The 19,413-nt window shown below is 38.0% G+C and overlaps 1 protein-coding gene and 1 long non-coding RNA gene across 2 annotated transcripts in view; one reads left to right on the forward strand and one right to left on the reverse strand.

The window, feature by feature from the left end:
- Positions 1-19,413, forward strand: part of IQCH (IQ motif containing H) — a 233,156-nt gene that overhangs the window by 51,299 nt on the left and 162,444 nt on the right. The gene's annotated exons all lie outside the window — the stretch shown is intronic.
- Positions 1-19,413, reverse strand: part of LOC118935702 (uncharacterized) — a 66,843-nt gene that overhangs the window by 8,601 nt on the left and 38,829 nt on the right. Inside the window, exon 2 of the long non-coding RNA XR_005033960.2 lies at positions 18,198-18,513. This is a non-coding gene — a long non-coding RNA (uncharacterized LOC118935702). The remainder of the gene's footprint in view (positions 1-18,197; positions 18,514-19,413) is intronic.

Consider the following 19,413-nt stretch of genomic DNA (forward strand, 5'->3'; position numbering starts at 1 on the left):
GACCTAGACCTAAATGGAAAAGAAGATAAGTCCCCCACAATTTCCATTTTTTAATCTTGAACACTTGCAGGACACCTCACTGTACTTTTGCCTGAGGCTGCATTTTAAGCTGAAATATATTATCTGCTCAGGAAACTGCATGTTAAGCAGTAGCTAGCATTTCTGAGTGCTTCTCTATGGTGGCCATGAGGGTAAGTACAATATACACAGATTACCTCATGTAATTTTCACAGTGACCCTACAAGTTAAGTACTATCACTACTTTCATTTTATGTTTGGGGAAACTGAGGCAAAAGTGGTTAAATAACTTGCCTAAAGTCGTATAGTGAAAAGTCAATGGGTCATAGTTCAAACTCAGCTGGTCTGCCTTCCAAGTCGGCACTCTTAATCCTTATTCTATGCTACGTCCAGGTAGCCTTGAGACTGGTGATTTTGACCTGCACTGTCAAGGTAGATCTGGGATGCAGCCAAAAACTGCTTCCTTGATAACCAAGAATTTGATGAAGAAATTTCTCTGCCATAGTTTGGAAACGGAAGTAAAAGATCACTTAGGAAGAGACTACATAAATTCAAGGATTAGTACAAGAAGAGCTGCTATTTTTCTCCCCCGGCTTTATTGAGATATAATTGCCATATGATATTGTCTAAGTTTATGGTATACAATGTGATGATTTGATACACATATATATTGTGAAATGATTACCACCTCCATCACCTCACATAATTAACTTTTGTGTGAGTGTGTGTGTGGTGAGAACATTTAAGATCTACTCTAGAGCTAGTAGTACTAAGATGAAAACTTTCCCCAATTAGATTGCAAACCCCTTTGAGGGCAGGGACCTCTAACATCAGGCATGGTGCCCAATCTGGTCAGAATCCAATATAAATTTATTGTTGATATGTGTGCATGTGGCAAATGACTTAATAACAACTTTGTAAGGATCTGTGTGATTGGGGGCAATCATCATTGCATGCTTCCCTAATCATCATTGCATGCTTCCAAGGCTTTTACATGTTATGCTTTGAATTTACTGAGCAACATCAAAGAACTGTTGAATAAATAAAAATATATATTCCTGAGAAGGAAAAATGACTATGATAAGAATGCCAGGTCTTCCCAAATTAATACTGATAGCTAATACATTTCCAGTCAAAATTCTTGTCGGTTTTATTTGGTTTGTGTGGAATATTAACTCTTTTCAACTTTCCACTGTTCATCAGCTTGAAAAATAAATGGGTAAAGGCCTTTTTTTTTCCTGAAGAAGATTAATGAAGGTGAATTTTTCATATTATTAACACATATGATTAAAATAACTATAATGGCATCCTATGGGTAGAAAAATTAACAGACAGATCAACGGTTTAAAAAATCAGTATAGATATTGACTTTAGTATATGAAATGACTTAGAATGTAATAAAGGTGACACTCCAGGTCAGTGGGAGAGAGAACGTATGTTAGATGAGCTGTGCTAAGTCATTTGACCAATAATTTGGGAAAAAAGCATTAAGTTAAATCTTAACCTTACATCTTATACCAAAGAAAACTCCAGATGGATGAAATTGAAGCAAAATATAAGAAAACCATAGAAAGAGAACTATTTTTCAAGTTAGTCAAAGGAAGTTTTTTTTAAACACCATAACCTCATACAATATCAACAATCCCCATTATAAGAAAAATCTGTTTGTATTGGGCTCCAGTCCTGGTTCTGTCACTAACTTCTATGTGATTTTTGAGAAAACCATGTCACTCTTTGAGCCTTCCTTAGTTTCTTCATTTGTGAATTTAGGGCATTGGATCAAATCATCTCTCAGATCTCTTCTAGTTCTGATAATCCATAATTCTGATTCTGATCAAAATTTATTTCCTTTTGTTCCTTTCCTTTCCCATTTATGACTGCCAATGTATACAAAATCAAAAAACAGACCAGGTGAAATTCACAGAAGGTATTGATATTTTTCATTTTTTCCATTTATGCATTTACGCCAGTGTTTGTTGAGTACCTTTTATGTAACTGACCCTGTCCTAACAACTTTTATGTGCTAACACTTTCAATACTCAGAGCACGTCAGAGAGATTTTTCTCCCATTTTACAGATAAGAAACTCAGGATGATAGAGGTTAAGTTATATGACCAAGTCATATAATTAATATGTGACTCAACTCAGATTTTGACCCGGTATTTTCTTCTGATGGTCTGATCCAGAGTCTAGGAAAATTATTCCAAGAGAATTGTGTAAAAAGGACAAACTCTTATACACACACACACACACACACACACACACACTGATAATATTCCCTACAAATCATCTTTTCTCTACTAAATGAATAATGTGGTTTTTAGTGGACTTAATTTGTATTGCAAGTTAATTCCTTCACTGACTTAAACAAACATACCTCAACTGGAAGCACTCCTAGTTTCCTTTAAGGTTTGCTTAGGCATCTCTTCTGCAGACTTTACTGATACAGCATAGAAATTATGGCAAAGCCCAGTGGAGTCATTGAAGTAAAAGTCTCAGCACTGCTCAGGAAAGGATGCCAAATTAAATAAAAAGAGCCCCAGCAGTTCCACAGCTGTGTTGCCAACCCAGCTGCTGGTATGAGGTAAATGAGGACCTAACTTCATTTCACTTGTGACCCTAGCCGGTATTTAAACAAAAATGTCTAGAGACTGGCACAATGTTTGATAATAAAGGAATGACTAGCAATAGTAAAAATAATTAAAATAAATTATAAACTCATTCACAAAGTCTTAGATCTCAACGGAAAGGATGGCCATTTAAACTATTTCCTGTCATGTGGTCCCTGGTGAAGTTAGAGGCAGTAGATTCTATGTAAGCATCAATTTGTAATATGTAACCTTAACTTGACATAAGAAAAGTCAAATAGAAGGCAGAGGTATTCCAGTAATTTTCCTTTCCATATCTTGTAGCAATGTTTGAGTGGTGGGATGGTATAATATTCACCAATACACAGAAATCTCAAGTGTAAGCAACTCCATCATTTTTTTCTTGTATGATATTGTCTTGCCAATGGGTTTCAGCACCCCCAACATTCACTATGGATTCAATGTGACCAAAGAAATGACAGTAGAATATTCTTGGGCTGAAAGGGTTATAACCCAACTTTATTTCCACAGTGGCAGGTCAGTCACTAGAATCCTGTCCACTCAGAGCGAGTCTGCAGGCAGCAAGCCGGTCTCTGCCTCTGGGCCTCTCTGCCTGCACAGCCGTCCCAGTCTCTGTCCTCAGTGCTGCCACCACTCCTGTCTCCGCTCTGCTCTCCTGCAGCCGTGCCACCATGTCACCCAGAGCACTGGGTGGAGCTCTTTATATAGAGTCAATAACAATGTACTGCCCACATGTGTGTAGTGAGCTAGCCAGCCAGGGCCAGGTGAGAATCCTGGCTACAGGAACCTTCAGTTTATCTACAGATAGGTAATAAATGCATAGGTGAAATGCCAGTCCTTTATTATTCTCTAGTGATTACTTTTCCAGAATTTTAAGATTTCTATGGGACTGCTACAAATAAATGCTATTAAATAAAGAAAAAAATAGCAACATGAAACAATTAGATTCTGTCAGTCTGAATCCATCAGAAAATCCCAAGTGTTTCCTTTGAAGAGAAGTTTTAGGTAAAATCAAGTCATTAGTCATCTTTTAGCTTTGCAGAATGGCTTAATATTAACAAATACAACAATTATAGTTGTTAGCTATGTATTAATCCTTTGATCAAGTTTCTTCCAAAATGTATTCCAAAGAATACTGGTTCCTTGGAAAGTTAATAGGTATTCCATGAAAAGAGAATTTTGTGGTTCCACCCATAAAATTGGGAAACATGATGTTAAAGAGAGTCAGAATGATTTTTATACCATTAGGCCACCTGGAATCACTAACCCACTCCACTTTTTAAAATGTGATATGATGCACAGGGCCTGTGAGGTGCAGATGGTCATACCTCAGACATCTACACATTCAAAATAATACTTCTTGTGGAATCTTTCCCATGGTCATCTTTGGGGAAAATTGAAATTCCTATGGCCAGGATCCTCACCAGAACCCAACTACTTTATGATGTAATTGGCTGAATGCTAGGCTACTATTCCACGCCCATAGGCAATAAGCTATTATTGACTGAGTCATTGTATAAAGCTCTTGGCAGAGACAGAGATGAAGGAGGATTACAGACCTGCAGTCTGTTGGATGCAGGAGTAATTCTAGTGCTCAGCCTATCACTGGGAGAAGAAAGCCCAGCAACAAACCCTTTTACCCCAAGAATGTTCCATTGTCATTCCTCAATCTCACTGAATCTATAGTGAACTTTCCCAGGGCTGAAACCCATTGGCAAGCATCATCTCTACTAACCATGCTCTCTGGGTCTGTTCACAATCCCATAGTCACTTCTGCTATTAACTACCCTTTTATCACCTAAGACCCCTTCCAGTTCTAAAAACTGTAACCCCCTGTATCACTTTTGCTTTCTCTCTCCCTCCTTCTTTCTTTGTCTAAACCCCACCTTGACTTTATTTCTGCTATTGGCAATTTCTCTTCTTGATCACTCTTGCTGGGGTTTATCAATTTTATTAATCTTTTCTAAGAATCACTTTGGCTTTGTTAATTTTCTCTATTATTTGTTTCCTGTTTCATGATTTCTCCTCTTACCTTTTTAATTCCCTTCTTTCTACTTTCTTTGCTTTTTTTTTTTTTTTTTTTTTTAATAATTATTTTTTTTATTGAAGGGTAGTTGACACACAGTATTACATTACATGAGTTTCAAGTGTACAACACATTGGTAGAACATTTATATACATAATTCTAGGTTCCAGCTATCACCCTACCAGGCTGTTACAATATCTTGACTATATTCCTTATGCTATACATTACATCCCGGTTACTAATTTATTTTACCATTGGAAGTCTGTCCTTTTTTTTTTTTTTTTTTGTGAGGGTATCTCTCATATTTATTGATCAAATGGTTGTTAACGACAATAAAATTCTGTATAGGGGAGTCAATGCTCAATGCACAATCATTATTCCACCACAAGCCTAATTTTTGTCAGTCTCCAATCTTCTGAGGCATAACAAACAAGTTTTTACATGTAGAACAAATTCTTACATAATGAATAAGTTACATAGTGAACAGTACAAGGGCAGTCATCACAGAAACTTTCGGTTTTGCTCATGCATTATGAACTATAAACAGTCAGTTCAAATATGAATACTCATTTGGTTTTTATACTTGATTTATATGTGGATACCACATTTCTCTCTTTATTATTATTATTTTTAATAAAATGCTGAAGTGGTAGGTAGATACAAGATAAAGGTAGAAAACATAGTTTAGTGTTGTAAGAGAGCACATGTAGATGATCAGGTGTGTGCCTGTAGACTATGTGTTAATCCAAGCTAGACCAGGGCAATAAAACATCCACGTATGCAGAAGATTTCTCTCAGAACGGGGGGGTGAGGTTCTAAGCCTCACCTCTGTTGATCCCCAATTTCTCACCTGATGGCCCCACTGCGACTGTGCCTGTCTTAGGTTGTTCCTCCCTTGAGGAATCTTACCCGTCTCTGGCTAACCAGTCATCTTCCGGGGCCATACAGGGAAATGTGAAGTTGGTAAGTGAGAGAGAAGCCTTATTGTTTGAAAAAGTTAGCTTTTTACTTCTTTGCATATTTATGCCCTGTGGCTTCTATGCCCAGCATTTGTCTTGAGGTATCTTTACCACTTGGAAGAATTATGATACTCGGTAAATTTGATATGAGGCACGAATTCTATTTAAGGGTTGTAATTAGGAAGGAAGAAGAAAAGCTATAGAAGTAGCAGGCGGAAGAAAACATGGGAAGATTGATTATTTCTTTGATATATCTTCTTGTAGAGTAACTTCAGCATGTATAGGTTTTAAGCTACTACTTAAATTGCACACACACATTAACATAATAGGAGTATAGTTACATAACCAAAGCATATCTGTAATTACCAGCCATCTGCAGTGAAACCAAGAAAACCAGTTAGGCACCTTAGGCATTTGTGAAAACTTATCTATGATATGGTGGATATTGTCCAAATGAACTTGAACAGTCTGAGAGAAATCAGACAAATTAAAACAACCCATTCCTGGGGACTGTTCACATGCCATATGTTCTTTTAACAATAAATAGTTTGTAGTTGTAAGACTTTGGAGCGCTACAATTTGCACTTCTCCAAATTCTTGGTTGAGTTCCAACAGTATAGATCCAGTCCAATTTTGTTGTTTTACTGTATGCACAGGCCAGCTTAGATATCTCCATCCTCATTCACATGGCAAGTCCAGGAACTGGTGGGATGAGTGCATCTACAGCTGTAGCAGTGCGTGGATCTTTGTTGGGGTTTTTTGATGATCATCTTCTGGCATGAGTCTTCCAGAGGGTGCAGATGTTGGAAGTTCTTTTTCATATCGTATCTTAGTTCATTTTCGGGGTAGCCCAATTAGGCTTTGATCCTCTGTATAAACACAAACAGACCCTTTGCCTACACTTTTATATGCCCTTTATACCCTTGTGTAGAACTCGTTGGAGGTTACCACACAGGAACTGCCCTTTTTTTTTTTTTGCTATCACTAATCTACACTTACCTGACGAATATTATGTTTACTAGGCTCTCCCCTATACCAGGTCTCCCCTATAAACCCCTTTACAGTCACTGTCCATCAGCATAGCAAAATGTTGTAGAATCACTACTTGCCTTCTCTGTGTTGTACAGCCCTCCCTTTTCTCCTACCCCCCCATGCATGTTAATCTTAATACCCCCCTACTTCTCCCCCCTCTTATCCCTCCCTACCCACCCATCCTCCCCAGTCCCTTTCCCTTTGGTACCTGTTAGTCCATTCTTGAGTTCTGTGATTCTGCTGCTGTTTTGTTCCTTCAGTTTTTCCTTTGTTCTTATATTCCACAGATAAGTGAAATCATTTGGTATTTCTCTTTCTCCGCTTGGCTTGTTTCACTGAGCATAATACCCTCCAGCTCCATCCATGTTGCTGCAAATGATTGGATTTGCCCTTTTCTTATAGCTGAGTAGTATTCCATTGTGTATATGTACCACATCTTCTTTATCCATTCATCTATTGATGGACATTTAGGTTGCTTCCAATTCTTGGCTATTGTAAATAGTGCTGCAATAAACATAGGGGTGCATCTGTCTTTCTCAAACTTGATTGCTGCATTCTTAGGGTAAATTCCTAGGAGTGCAATTCCTGGGTCAAATGGTAAGTCTGTTTTGAGCATTTTGATGTACCTCCATACTGCTTTCCACAATGGTTGAACTAACTTACATTCCCACCAGCAGTGTAGGAGGGTTCCCCTTTCTCCACAGCCTCGCCAACATTTGTTGTTGTTTGTCTTTTGGATGGCAGCCATCCTTACTGGTGTGAGGTGATACCTCATTGTAGTTTTAATTTGCATTTCTCTGATAATTAGCGATGTGGAGCATCTTTTCATGTGTCTGTTGGCCATCTGTATTTCTTTTTTGGAGAACTGTCTGTTCAGTTCCTCTGCCCATTTTTTAATTGGGTTATTTGTTTTTTGTTTGTTGAGGCGTGAGAGCTCCTTATATATTCTGGACGTCAAGCCTTTATCGGATGTGTCATTTTCAAATATATTCTCCCATACTGTAGGGATCCTTCTTGTTCTATTGATGGTGTCTTTTGCTGTACAGAAGCTTTTCAGCTTAATATAGTCCCACTTACTCATTTTTGCTGTTGTTTTCCTTGCCCGGGGAGATATGTTCAAGAAGAGGTCACTCATGTTTATGTCTAAGAGGTTTTCGCCTATGTTTTCTTCCAGGAGTTTAATGGTTTCATGGCTTACATTCAGGTCTTTGATCCATTTTGAGTTTACTTTTGTATATGGGGTTAGACAATGGTCCAGTTTCATTCTCCTACATGTAGCTGTCCAGTTTTGCCAGCACCACCTGTTGAAGAGACTGTCATTTCGCCATTGTATGTCCATGGCTCCTTTATCAAATATTAATTGACCATATATGTCTGGGTTAATGTCTGGATTCTCTAGTCTGTTCCATTGGTCTGTGGCTCTGCTCTTGTGCCAGTACCAAATTGTCTTGATTACTATGGCTTTATAGTAGAGCTTGAAGTTGGGGAGTGAGATCCCCCCTACTTTATTCTTCTTTCTCAGGATTGCTTTGGCTATTCGGGGTCTTTGGTGTTTCCATATGAATTTTTGAATTATTTGTTCCAGTTCATTGAAGAATGTTGCTGGTAGTTTCATAGGGATTGCATCAAATCTGTATATTGCTTTGGGCAGGATGGCCATTTTAACGATATTAATTCTTCCTAGCCACGAGCATGGGATGAGTTTCCATCTGTTAGTGTCCCCTTTAATTTCTCTTAAGAGTGACTTGTAGTTTTCAGAGTATAAGTCTTTCACTTCTTTGGTTAGGTTTATTCCTAGGTATTTTATTTTTTTTGATGCAATTGTGAATGGAGTTGTTTTCCTGATTTCTCTCTCTGTTGGTTCATTGTTAGTATATAGGAAAGCCACAGATTTCTGTGTGTTGATTTTGTATCCTGCAACTTTGCTGTATTCCGATATCAGTTCTAGTAGTTTTGGGGTGGAGTCTTTAGGGTTTTTTATGTACAGTATCATGTCATCTGCAAATAGTGACAGTTTAACTTCTTCTTTACCAATCTGGATTCCTTGTATTTCTTTATTTTGTCTGATTGCCGTGGCTAGGACCTCCAGTACTATGTTAAATAACAGTGGAGAGAGTGGGCATCCCTGTCTAGTTCCCGATCTCAGAGGAAATGCTTTCAGCTTCTCGCTGTTCAATATAATGTTGGCTGTGGGTTTATCATAGATGGCCTTTATTATGTTGAGGTACTTGCCCTCTATTCCCATTTTGCTGAGAGTTTTTAACATGAATGGATGTTGAACTTTGTCAAATGCTTTTTCAGCATCTATGGAGATGATCATGTGGTTTTTGTCTTTCTTTTTGTTGATGTGGTGGATGATGTTGATGGACTTTCGAATGTTGTACCATCCTTGCATCCCTGGAATGAATCCCACTTGGTCATGGTGTATGATCCTTTTGATGTATTTTTAAATTCGGTTTGCTAATATTCTGTTGAGTATTTTTGCATCTACGTTCATCAGGGATATTGGTCTGTAGTTTTCTTTTTTGGTGGGGTCTTTGCCTGGTTTTGGTATTAGGGTGATGTTAGCTTCATAGAATGAGTTTGGGAGTATCCCCTCCTCCTCTATTTTTTGGAAGACTTTAAGGAGAATGGGTATTATGTCTTCCCTGTATGTCTGATAAAATTCCGAGGTAAATCCATCTGGCCCGGGGGTTTTGTTCTTTGGTAGTTTTTTGATTACCTCTTCAATTTCATTGCTGGTAATTGGTCTGTTTAGATTTTCTGTTTCTTCCTGGGTCAATCTTGGAAGGTTATATTTTTCTAGGAAGTTGTCCATTTCTCCTAGGTTTCCCAGCTTGTTAGCATATAGGTTTTCATAGTATTCTCCAATAATTCTTTGCATTTCCGTGGGGTCCGTCGTGATATTTCCTTTCTCGTTTCTGATACTGTTGATTTGTGTTGACTCTCTTTTCTTCTTAATAAGTCTGGCTAGAGGCTTATCTATTTTGTTTATTTTCTCGAAGAACCAGCTCTTGGTTTCATTGATTTTTGCTATTGTTTTATTCTTCTCAATTTTATTTATTTCTTCTCTGATCTTTATTATGTCCCTCCTTCTGCTGACCTTAGGCCTCATCTGTTCTTCTTTTTCCAATTTCGATAATTGTGACATTAGACCATTCATTTGGGATTGCTCTTCCTTTTTTAAATATGCTTGGATTGCTATATACTTTCCTCTTAAGACTGCTTTTGCTGTGTCCCACAGAAGTTGGGGCTTAGTGTTGTTGTTGTCATTTGTTTCCATATATTGCTGGATCTCCATTTTGATTTGGTCATTGATCCATTGATTATTTAGGAGCGTGTTGTTAAGCCTCCATGTGTTCGTGAGCCTCTTTGCTTTCTTTGTACAGTTTATTTCTAGTTTTATGCCTTTGTGGTCTGAAAAGTTGGTTGGTAGGATTTCAATCTTTTGGAATTTTCTGAGGCTCTTTTTGTGGCCTAGTATGTGGTCTATTCTGGAGAATGTTCCATGTGCACTTGAGAAGAATGTATATCCCGCTGCTTTTGGATGTAGAGTTCTATAGATGTCTATTAGGTCCATCTGCTCTACTGTGTTGTTCAGTGCTTCCGTGTCCTTACTTATTTTCTGCCCGGTGGATCTATCCTTTGGGGTGAGTGGTGTGTTGAAGTCTCCTAGAATGAATGCATTGCAGTCTATATCCCCCTTTAGTTCTGTTAGTATTTGTTTCACATATGCTGGTGCTCCTGTGTTGGGTGCATATATATTTAGAATGGTTATATCCTCTTGTTTGACTGAGCCCTTTATCATTATGTAGTGTCCTTCTTTATCTCTTGTTACTTTCTTTGTTTTGAAGTCTATTTTGTCTGATATTAGTACTGCAACCCCTGCTTTCTTCTCACTGTTGTTTGCTTGAAATATGTTTTTCCATCCCTTGACTTTTAGTCTGTACATGTCTTTGGGTTTGAGGTGAGTTTCTTGTAAGCAGCATATAGATGGGTCTTGCTTTTTTATCCATTCTATTACTCTGTGTCTTTTGATTGGTGCATTCAACCCATTAACATTTAGGGTGACTATTGAAAGATATGTACTTATTGCCATTGCAGGCTTTAAATTCGTGGTTACCAAAGGTTCAAGGTTAGCCTCTTTAGTATCTTACTGCCTAACTTAGCTCGCTTATTGAGCTGTTATATACACTGTCTGGAGATTCTTTTCTTCTCTCCCTTCTTGTTCCTCCTCCTCGATTCTTCATATGTTGGGTGTTTTGTGCTGTGCTCTTTCTAGGAGTGCTCCCATCTAGAGCAGTCCCTGTAAGATGTTCTGTAGAGGTGGTTTGTGGAAAGCAAATTCCCTCAGCTTTTGTTTGTCTGGGAATTGTTTAATCCCACCGTCATATTTGAATGATAGTCGTGCTGGATACAGTATCCTTGGTTCAAGGCCCTTCTGTTTCATTGTATTAAATATATCATGCCATTCTCTTCTGGCCTGTAGGGTTTCTGTTGAGAAATCTGACGTTAGCCTGATGGGTTTCCCTTTATAGGTGACCTTTTTCTCTCTAGCTGCCTTTAACACTCTTTCCTTGTCCTTGATCTTTGCCATTTTAATTATTATGTGTCTTGGTGTTGCCCTTCTTGGATCCTTTCTGTTGGGGGTTCTGTGTATTTCCGTGGTCTGTTTGATTACTTCCTCCCCCAGTGTGGGGAAGTTTTCAGCAATTATTTCTTCTAAGATACTTTCCATCTCTTTGCCTCTCTCTTCTTCTTCTGGGACCCCTATAATACGGATATTGCTCCTTTTGGATTGGTCACACAGTTCTCTTAATATTGTTTCATTCCTGGAGATCCTTTTGTCTCTCTCTATGTCAGCTTCCATGCGTTCCTGTTCTCTGATTTCAATTCCATCAATGGCCTCTTGCATTCTATCCATTCTGCTTATAAACCCTTCCAGAGTTTGTTTCATTTCTGCGATCTCCTTTCTGGCATCTGTGATCTCTTTCCGGACTTCATCCCATTTTTCTTGCGTATTTCTCTGCATCTCTGTCAGCATGTTTATGATTCTTATTTTGAATTCTTTGTCAGGAAGACTGGTTAGGTCTGTCTCCTTCTCTGGTGTTGTCTCTGTGATCTTTGTCTGCCTGTAGCTTTGCCTTTTCATGGTGATAGGAATAGTCTGCAGAACTGGGACGAGTGACGGCTGGAAGGACTTCCTTTCTTGTTGGTTTGTGGCCCTCCTCTCCTGGGAGAACAGCGGCCTCTAGTGGCTTGTGCTGCGCAGCTGCGCGCAGACAGGGTTTCTGCTTCCTGCCCGGCTGCTATGGAGTTAATCTCCGCTGTTGCTGTGGGCGTGGCCTGGCTCGGGCAGCTACTCCAAAATGGTGGAGTCACGTTGGAGCAGGAGCTGCTGGGAGGCTATTTATCTCTGTAAGGGGCCTCCCTGCTCCCTGCAGCCCAGGGGTTAGGGTGCCCAGAGGTCCCGGATTCCCTACCTCTGGATTAAGTGGCCCGCCCTGCCCCTTTAAGACTTCCAAAAAGCACCCGCCAAAACAAAACAACGACCACAAAAAAAAACAAGAAAAAAAATTTTTTTAATTAAAAAAAAAAAATTTTTTTATTTAAAAAAAAAAAGGTGGTCGTTCGTTTTTCTTTATTCTCCGGTGCCAGCCTCAGGCCTCTGCTCACCGGTCTTTCTGCCCTGTTTCCCTAATATTGGGGTCCCTGTCCCTTTAAGACTTCCAAACAGCGCTCGCCAAAACAAAGCAGCAAAAAAGCAAAAAAAAAAAAATGGTCGCGCGCTTTTCTTATGTCCTCTGTCGCCCAGCCTCCAGTGCCTGCTCACTGTTCTTGCTGCCCTGTTTTCCCAGTATCGAGGGCCCTACACTCTGGCCCGGATGGCTGGGGCTGGGTGTTCGGCAGCCCTGGGCTCCGTCTCCCTCCCGCTCTGCCTGCTCTTCTCCCGCCGGGAGCTGGGGGGAGGGGCGCTCGGCTCCCGCGGGGCCGGGGCTTGTATCTTACCCCCTTCGCGAGGCGCTGGGTTCTCTCAGGTGTGGATGTGGTCTGGATATTGTCCTGTGTCCTCTGGTCTTTATTCTAGGAAGGGTTGTCTTTGTTATATTTTCATAGATATATGTTGTTTTGGGAGGAGATTTCCGCTGCTCTACTCACGCCGCCATCTTCCGCCCCACCCCCAACTTTCTTTGCTTTTATGTTACTCTTCTTTTTTTTAAGTTTTTTAAGGGAGAACCTTCAATGATCTTTTTTCTTTCCTAAGCATTTAGCTTTTAGATTGACAAATTTAGACTGACAAATTTCCTCCTAAATAGTGTTTTAGTTGTATCCCACAATTTTGATATGTTGCATTTTTTTTTTAGCATTCAGTTCAAAATTCCCCTAGTGACTTTTTTTCTTTGACTGGTGAGTTATTTAGAAGTCTGTTGTTTAACTTCCAAATATTTGGGGATTTTTTTTTTTTTTTTAGTTTTCTCATCCTTTTTGAATCCTAATATAATTCCGTTAGAGTCAGAGAACATGCTCTGTTAAGATTTAAATCTTTCAAAACTTATTTTATGGCACAGGACATAATTTATTTTGGTGAATGTTTCGTATCCATTCAAAAAGGACATATATCCTACAGTTGTTGGTCATAATGTTCTACAAATATCCATTAGGTCAAAGTGGCTGATGATAATGTTCAGTTCTTCTATATCCTTATTGATTTTTAAAATCTGTTTGTTCTACAAATTACTGAGAGGGGATTTTAAAATCTTCAACTCTGAATTTACAGATTTTTTTCCTTATTCAATGCTTTAAATTACCATTGTTTCTGATGAGAAATCAGCCACCATTTGGTTCACTGATCGCCTGTATGTGATGGGTCTTTTCTGTTTTTTCTTTTTTTTTCTGGCTGCTTTCAAATTTGTCTCTTTGTCTTTGGCCTCCAGAGGTTTGATTATGATGTGTCCATGTGTGGTTTTGTTTGTGTTTATCTTACCCATTGAGCTTCTAGAATCTGTAAGGTTATGTTTTCTAGAAGATTGGAGGACAGTTTGACCATTATTTCTTTATATATTTTCCTCCTCGTTTCTCTCCCTCCTCTCTTTCTGGGACTTCAGTTACAGACAAATTATACATGATATTGTCCCATAGGTCACTAAGGATCTATTCTTCTTAAAATATTTTTTCTTTCTGTTCTTCAAATTAGATAATATCTACTGATCTCTCTTCAAGTTCACTACCCTTTCTTCTGCACACTCCAATCTGCTGTCAAGCTTATCCAACAAGCTTTTCATTTCAGATATTTTATTTTTCAGTTCTAGAATTTCTATTTGGTTCTTTTTTATATAGGTTTCATTTCTCCATTTTCCATCTGCTAATTCACTATGATCAGATTTTCTTTTAAGGTCTTTAAAATAATAACAACTTTAAAGGCTTCATCTGCTAATACCCTCTGGATCATCTTGATGTCTATTTCTTTATTTTTTTAAGCTACTTTACTAAGATATGATTACCATATAAAAAAGTATACATATTTAATGTATGTGACTTGTTAAGTTTGGAGATAAATACACATCCATGAACCAGCACCACACAAACTATAAACCTATTACCTGCAGGGTCTGTTTCTATTGATGAATATTTCTCTTGTGTGGATAACACTTTCCTGTTTCTTTGTATATATAGTAACTTTCTTTTATTACAGATATTATAAATGACGTGTTGCAGAGACTCTGAATTCTGTTACCTTCTTCTCTAATGTGTTGATTCTTGTTCAAGTAGGCAATTAATTTGGTTAGACTCAAATTCCAAATTCTATCCTTGGTGGGTGGCAGCTGAAATCTCTGCTCAGTCTTTGTTAAATTGTTAAAGTTGCATCTTTGCTGGCTCCTTAGAATCTCTTCCATATATGTGAAGCTCAATGGTGAGCCAAGGATTTGTATGGCATTTGTTTGCAAATTTTGGATCCCTGCCTTACAATTTCATCCTTTCTGGGCTTCCCCCTCATTTTTAGCCTTTATGACAGTCCTGAACTTGGTCCTCTTCTTTCTCTACCCAGTAAGATTCTGCCTTTCCCCTGCATCTCATGGACTGCGAAGCACTTCCAGGCCAGAGGTCATAGACACATCAATCTCAACTTTCCAGTTCTCTTCTTTCAAGATCAACTCCTCTTTAGCCTTGGCCTGCTTATCAATTTATCTCAATACTTCCAAATAGTTGTTTTTCTTAAAATATTTTATATAAAATATTTATATAGAATTAATAATTGTTATCTTCAGGAGGGTTAGTCTACTATAAGCTACTCCACTATTATTACCATAAGAGTAACTAGGCCATTATTTAGTCTTGTTCCATTACATGATCTTTATCAGAAAATAAAATATTTGCTATTAATATTTCTATGTTACTTGTTCCTTAATAAATCTTAAGCATTTATATTTTTAAAAACGTTCATTTGTTCTGTTCCTTCTTCAAATGGGATAATAAGAACTAGATGAGTTTTGAATTATGTAATGCCTTCAGGATACTATACAAAAATACTTACAGTATATGTTGTAATAAGTGAAAAATAACCCATAGGAGGTCAGAGGAACAATAGATCAAAGGCGACTGAGGTTACCTTTAAGCTAATTGTTAAAAGGTGATAGAATTTAATAGCCAGAGGTGAGAGAACATTCTAAAAACGTTATAAGCAATGCCAAAAAGTGAGAGAGGTTGAAGGTTCATTCAAGACTTATTGGTTATATCTTAAGTATAATTTATAACTCAAAATCAACACTTAAAAGTTCATGATGTGGACGTACTACTACACAACATATGGGTAAATCTCACACCAATTTTGAAAGAAGAAAGCCAGATACAAAGATGCATACTGTAATAATCCATTTACGTAAAGTAAAAACACAGAAAAATAATAGCTGGTAATAGAATTCAAAGTAGTGGTTGTCTTCGGGTTGTAGTTGTGACTGGGAGGGGACATGAGAGGGGCTTCTGGGGTACTTGTAATGCTCTACTTTTTGTTCTAGATTCTGGTTACCCAGAGTGTCCACTTTGTGAAAACGTATCAACTGACAGCCTTATCATTTATGCCTTTTCAAAAATGAACATTATACTTCAATAACATATTTATGTTAAAAAAATGCAATTTCTGATGAAAAAACCTTATACTGTGCATTTCCTCATTTAACTCATTAATGCCTCACAATGGCCTTATGGAAGATCAGTGATGCTGAATGTTTATGTGGAATTAGATTATATAAATTTGGAGCACCATGATGTAAAATAATAATAATAAACTATTGCTTTATACACAAAATTGCCCAAATTTTCAAAATGAAATAAAATTTCATTTTTTTTCAAAACTGATGCAGTCTCAGTGAATTTAAGATATATTTATGCTGAAGTTTCCACAGAGAGGCACTACTTGAGTAAATAAAAACACCCTGTATTGTTTAGGATATAAGTTTAGCACATGTAACAAATGACAGTAGATTAAACACGACAGTAATGTTCTCTTTGTGTCACAGTTCGAGCATAAGCAGCTTGTGGCTGATGTGGCAGCTCTGCAATGTCAGGTGCCTGTGCACTTTCATTTTACTGCTACGTCCTCCTGAACAGGTGGTTTTCCATCTTGTGATCTAAGATGACTGCTATGCTCCCACTATCATGTCTGTATTCCAACAGAATCATTACAATTACTATACCACTGGCCAGAATCTTGTCACAAAGACATATGAAGCTATAAGGGAGGCTGGGAAATGTAGTTTCTGGCTGCATAGCACACTGAAAGTCAGCCAGCAGTCTCTGCATTCGTAGAACTCTGTTGGGTTGTCTTGAATTATATGGGTTCCGAGTTATGAAATGTCTCTAGGAACAGATCCCTTACATAACATTCAACTGCGCCATCAATAAGAACATCCCTATTTCATAGGCGATAAAACTGAGTCTCAGAGAAGTTAAATGACTAGGCACATTACTAGTTAAATGACAGAGCTAGGACTCAAATCCAGCTTTCCAAAGGATCTTTGCTTTTGTGTTACAGATGCCTCTCCGGGCAGCTTTTCTTCTTGCTGCAAGAATGCTGGTAATCCTTAGTCTGAGAGAAAGGAGTAAATTCACTCCTACTGTGTCTGATTTTAATGGCACTGGGAAAGCAGAGGGAAAGGGGAGAGAGTGGTAAGGCCTTTCTGTGAGGACATAGGAGTAGAGCAGGCGATCAGAGCTGTATTTGGCTCTAAATGTTCAAGAACTCAGGAAGCAAGAAAATATAGTAAAAAGCACTGGGCCATGAAGCAGTTATGTGCATTTTTAGTTCTGCCTCTGAATGGAAAGGCTTTTCAACTGTGCACCCTAACTATTTTCTCTTCCAGAGATTTAGTTTCCCTATCCATAATATGGGGAGGAGGGTTGGGGCAAGGTTGCAGAATATGGTCATGTGAGCTTAAATTCACTATGCAGAAGATTATGGAACAGAGTAGAGGGTCACAGCATGGCTCCAATCCTCATCTGTCTCTCTACCACTCGAAAACACTACTAGTAAATTATCAAAATATTGGGATCTCAGATATACTACAAAATCTGGAGGGAAAGCGATCAAGCAGTCACCCTTATCTTTTTTCTCTTCTGACAAGGGGACTTGGAAGAAACAAGTGAAATTATAATGTAAATAATGTGTCTGATTCTCCTGAGAGAAGTGAAATCGTTAGGATTCCACTGAAATGTTCCATGCCCTGGAGTTGGGAGTAGGGAGAGATGGTCTCATTCTCAACTGGGTAGAGCAAACCCTTATATAGTATGTTCATCAAAATCTTAGGAGAGAGAGAAGAACCTACATATTTTAAAAAGACTACATGCATTCTAAAACAGAAGTTCCCCCACCCAAACCCTCTGGTAAGAGAAACGCAGAGAAAACCCAGAATACCCAGTTCTCATGGGTTGTCAGGAAAGAAAACACACTGGTACCAGGAAATGGTGGAGGAGATACTATATAAGAGCAAGTAGAATGTCTAGGCAGAGCTGCCCAAAGATGAAGAAAGGGAAAAGAAATGATATGGTTACTATACTGATTTATTATATAAATGTCAGTGTTGAACCCACAGCTAACAAAAGAGAAGGAGTGGAGGAATAAGGGAGAAACATGGGCTGCAAAAGACAAAGCCTAACATAGAAAAGATATAACTTAAGGAACAGAGGAATTTTCTCACAATTTCTTCACATAGTAGCACAGCTTAATAGGAACATAAATTAAGTAAAACTAGAGCTCAACCATGAAATGATGAAATAGCAGAATGAGATAAAACGGGAGGTTGCAGATAAATTGAATACCAAAATACTTTATGAAACTAATAAATAAACTATAAATAGAAAGAACAGAACAGACACTGCTAAATATTGAAATATTGACATGGAGAAAAGAATGTAAGCATAGTAAATGCAGAGGAAAAGATACAGAAAACTAATTAGAAGCTAACAGATATGCATATTAATTTGTTATAGGCTAAGCAGTTGTAACAAAAAAATCCAAAAGTATAACTCCTTGAACAAATTAGTTTATTTCTTACTCACAAAACAATCCACAGGTGAGAAGCCCAAGCATGGCAGGATAGCTGTGATCCACAACGTTATCCAAAATATGGTTCCTTCTCTCTGGATGTTCCATTATCTCATAACTGGCTCCCCACACCCATGTTTCAGCCCATGAGGATAAAGATTGTCCAGGACAAGCACACCAAAGAGATGGCCCAGAAGTCACTCATATCACTTCACACATCTTATTGATCTGAATTTAGTCACATGTCCATATTTAGCCACAGGGGACATTGGGAAATGTAGTCTGTACCTGGATAGCCATATGCTCAGCTAAAATTCAGGGTGTCATATTCTAAAAGGAACCAGGAGAGAACAAATATTTAGGTACTACAATATGAGAGATAAAGATGAGCCAACATTTAATGACAATTGGTGTCCCTAAAACAGAACCCAGAAAATGAAAGAGAAGATATATCCAGTCATATAATGTAAGAATATTCTCCAGAAGGGAAGAAAGAACTAAATCTGCAGGTGGAAAGATAATACTGAATCCCAGGAAATTTGGGTTTAGAAAATTTATTATAAAGATATCTCTTAGTTAAATACCTGAACTTCAAAGACAAAGAATGCTTCCAAGATCCAGACAAGAAGAAAAATCACCCATAAGAGGTAAAATATTAGGCTAGCTAGCATCAGATTTTACAGTATTAATTGTACAAGACAGTGGTGCTGTAAGTCCTAGCCATGGCAATCAGACAATACAAAAAGATAAAAGTTATACAAATTGGCAAGGAAGAAGTAAAATTCAATATTTGCAGATGATATGATATTATACATAGAAAACCCTGAAGACTTCACCAAAAAACTATCAGAACGAATAACTGGATTCAGCAAAGTTTCAGGATACAAAATTAAGACACAGAAATCTGTTGCATCCCTATACACTAACAACAAACTAGCAGAAAGAGAAATCAGGAAAACAACTCCATTTACAATTACATCAAAATAATAACATACCTAGGAATAAACCTAACCAAGGAGGTGAAAGACCTTTACTCTGAAAACAATAAGACACTCATGAGAGAAATTAAAGAAGACACAAATAAATGGAAGTCTATCCTGTGCTTATGGATAAGAAGAATTAATATTGTCAAAATGCCTATTCTGCCCAAAGCAATTTACAGATTCAGTGCAATCCCTATCAAAATACCAACGGCATTTTTCAATGAAAACTAGATCAAAAAGTTCTAAA

This window comes from Manis pentadactyla, chromosome 11 (assembly GCF_030020395.1).
Source record: "Manis pentadactyla isolate mManPen7 chromosome 11, mManPen7.hap1, whole genome shotgun sequence".
Taxonomy (NCBI): Eukaryota; Metazoa; Chordata; class Mammalia; order Pholidota; family Manidae; genus Manis; species Manis pentadactyla.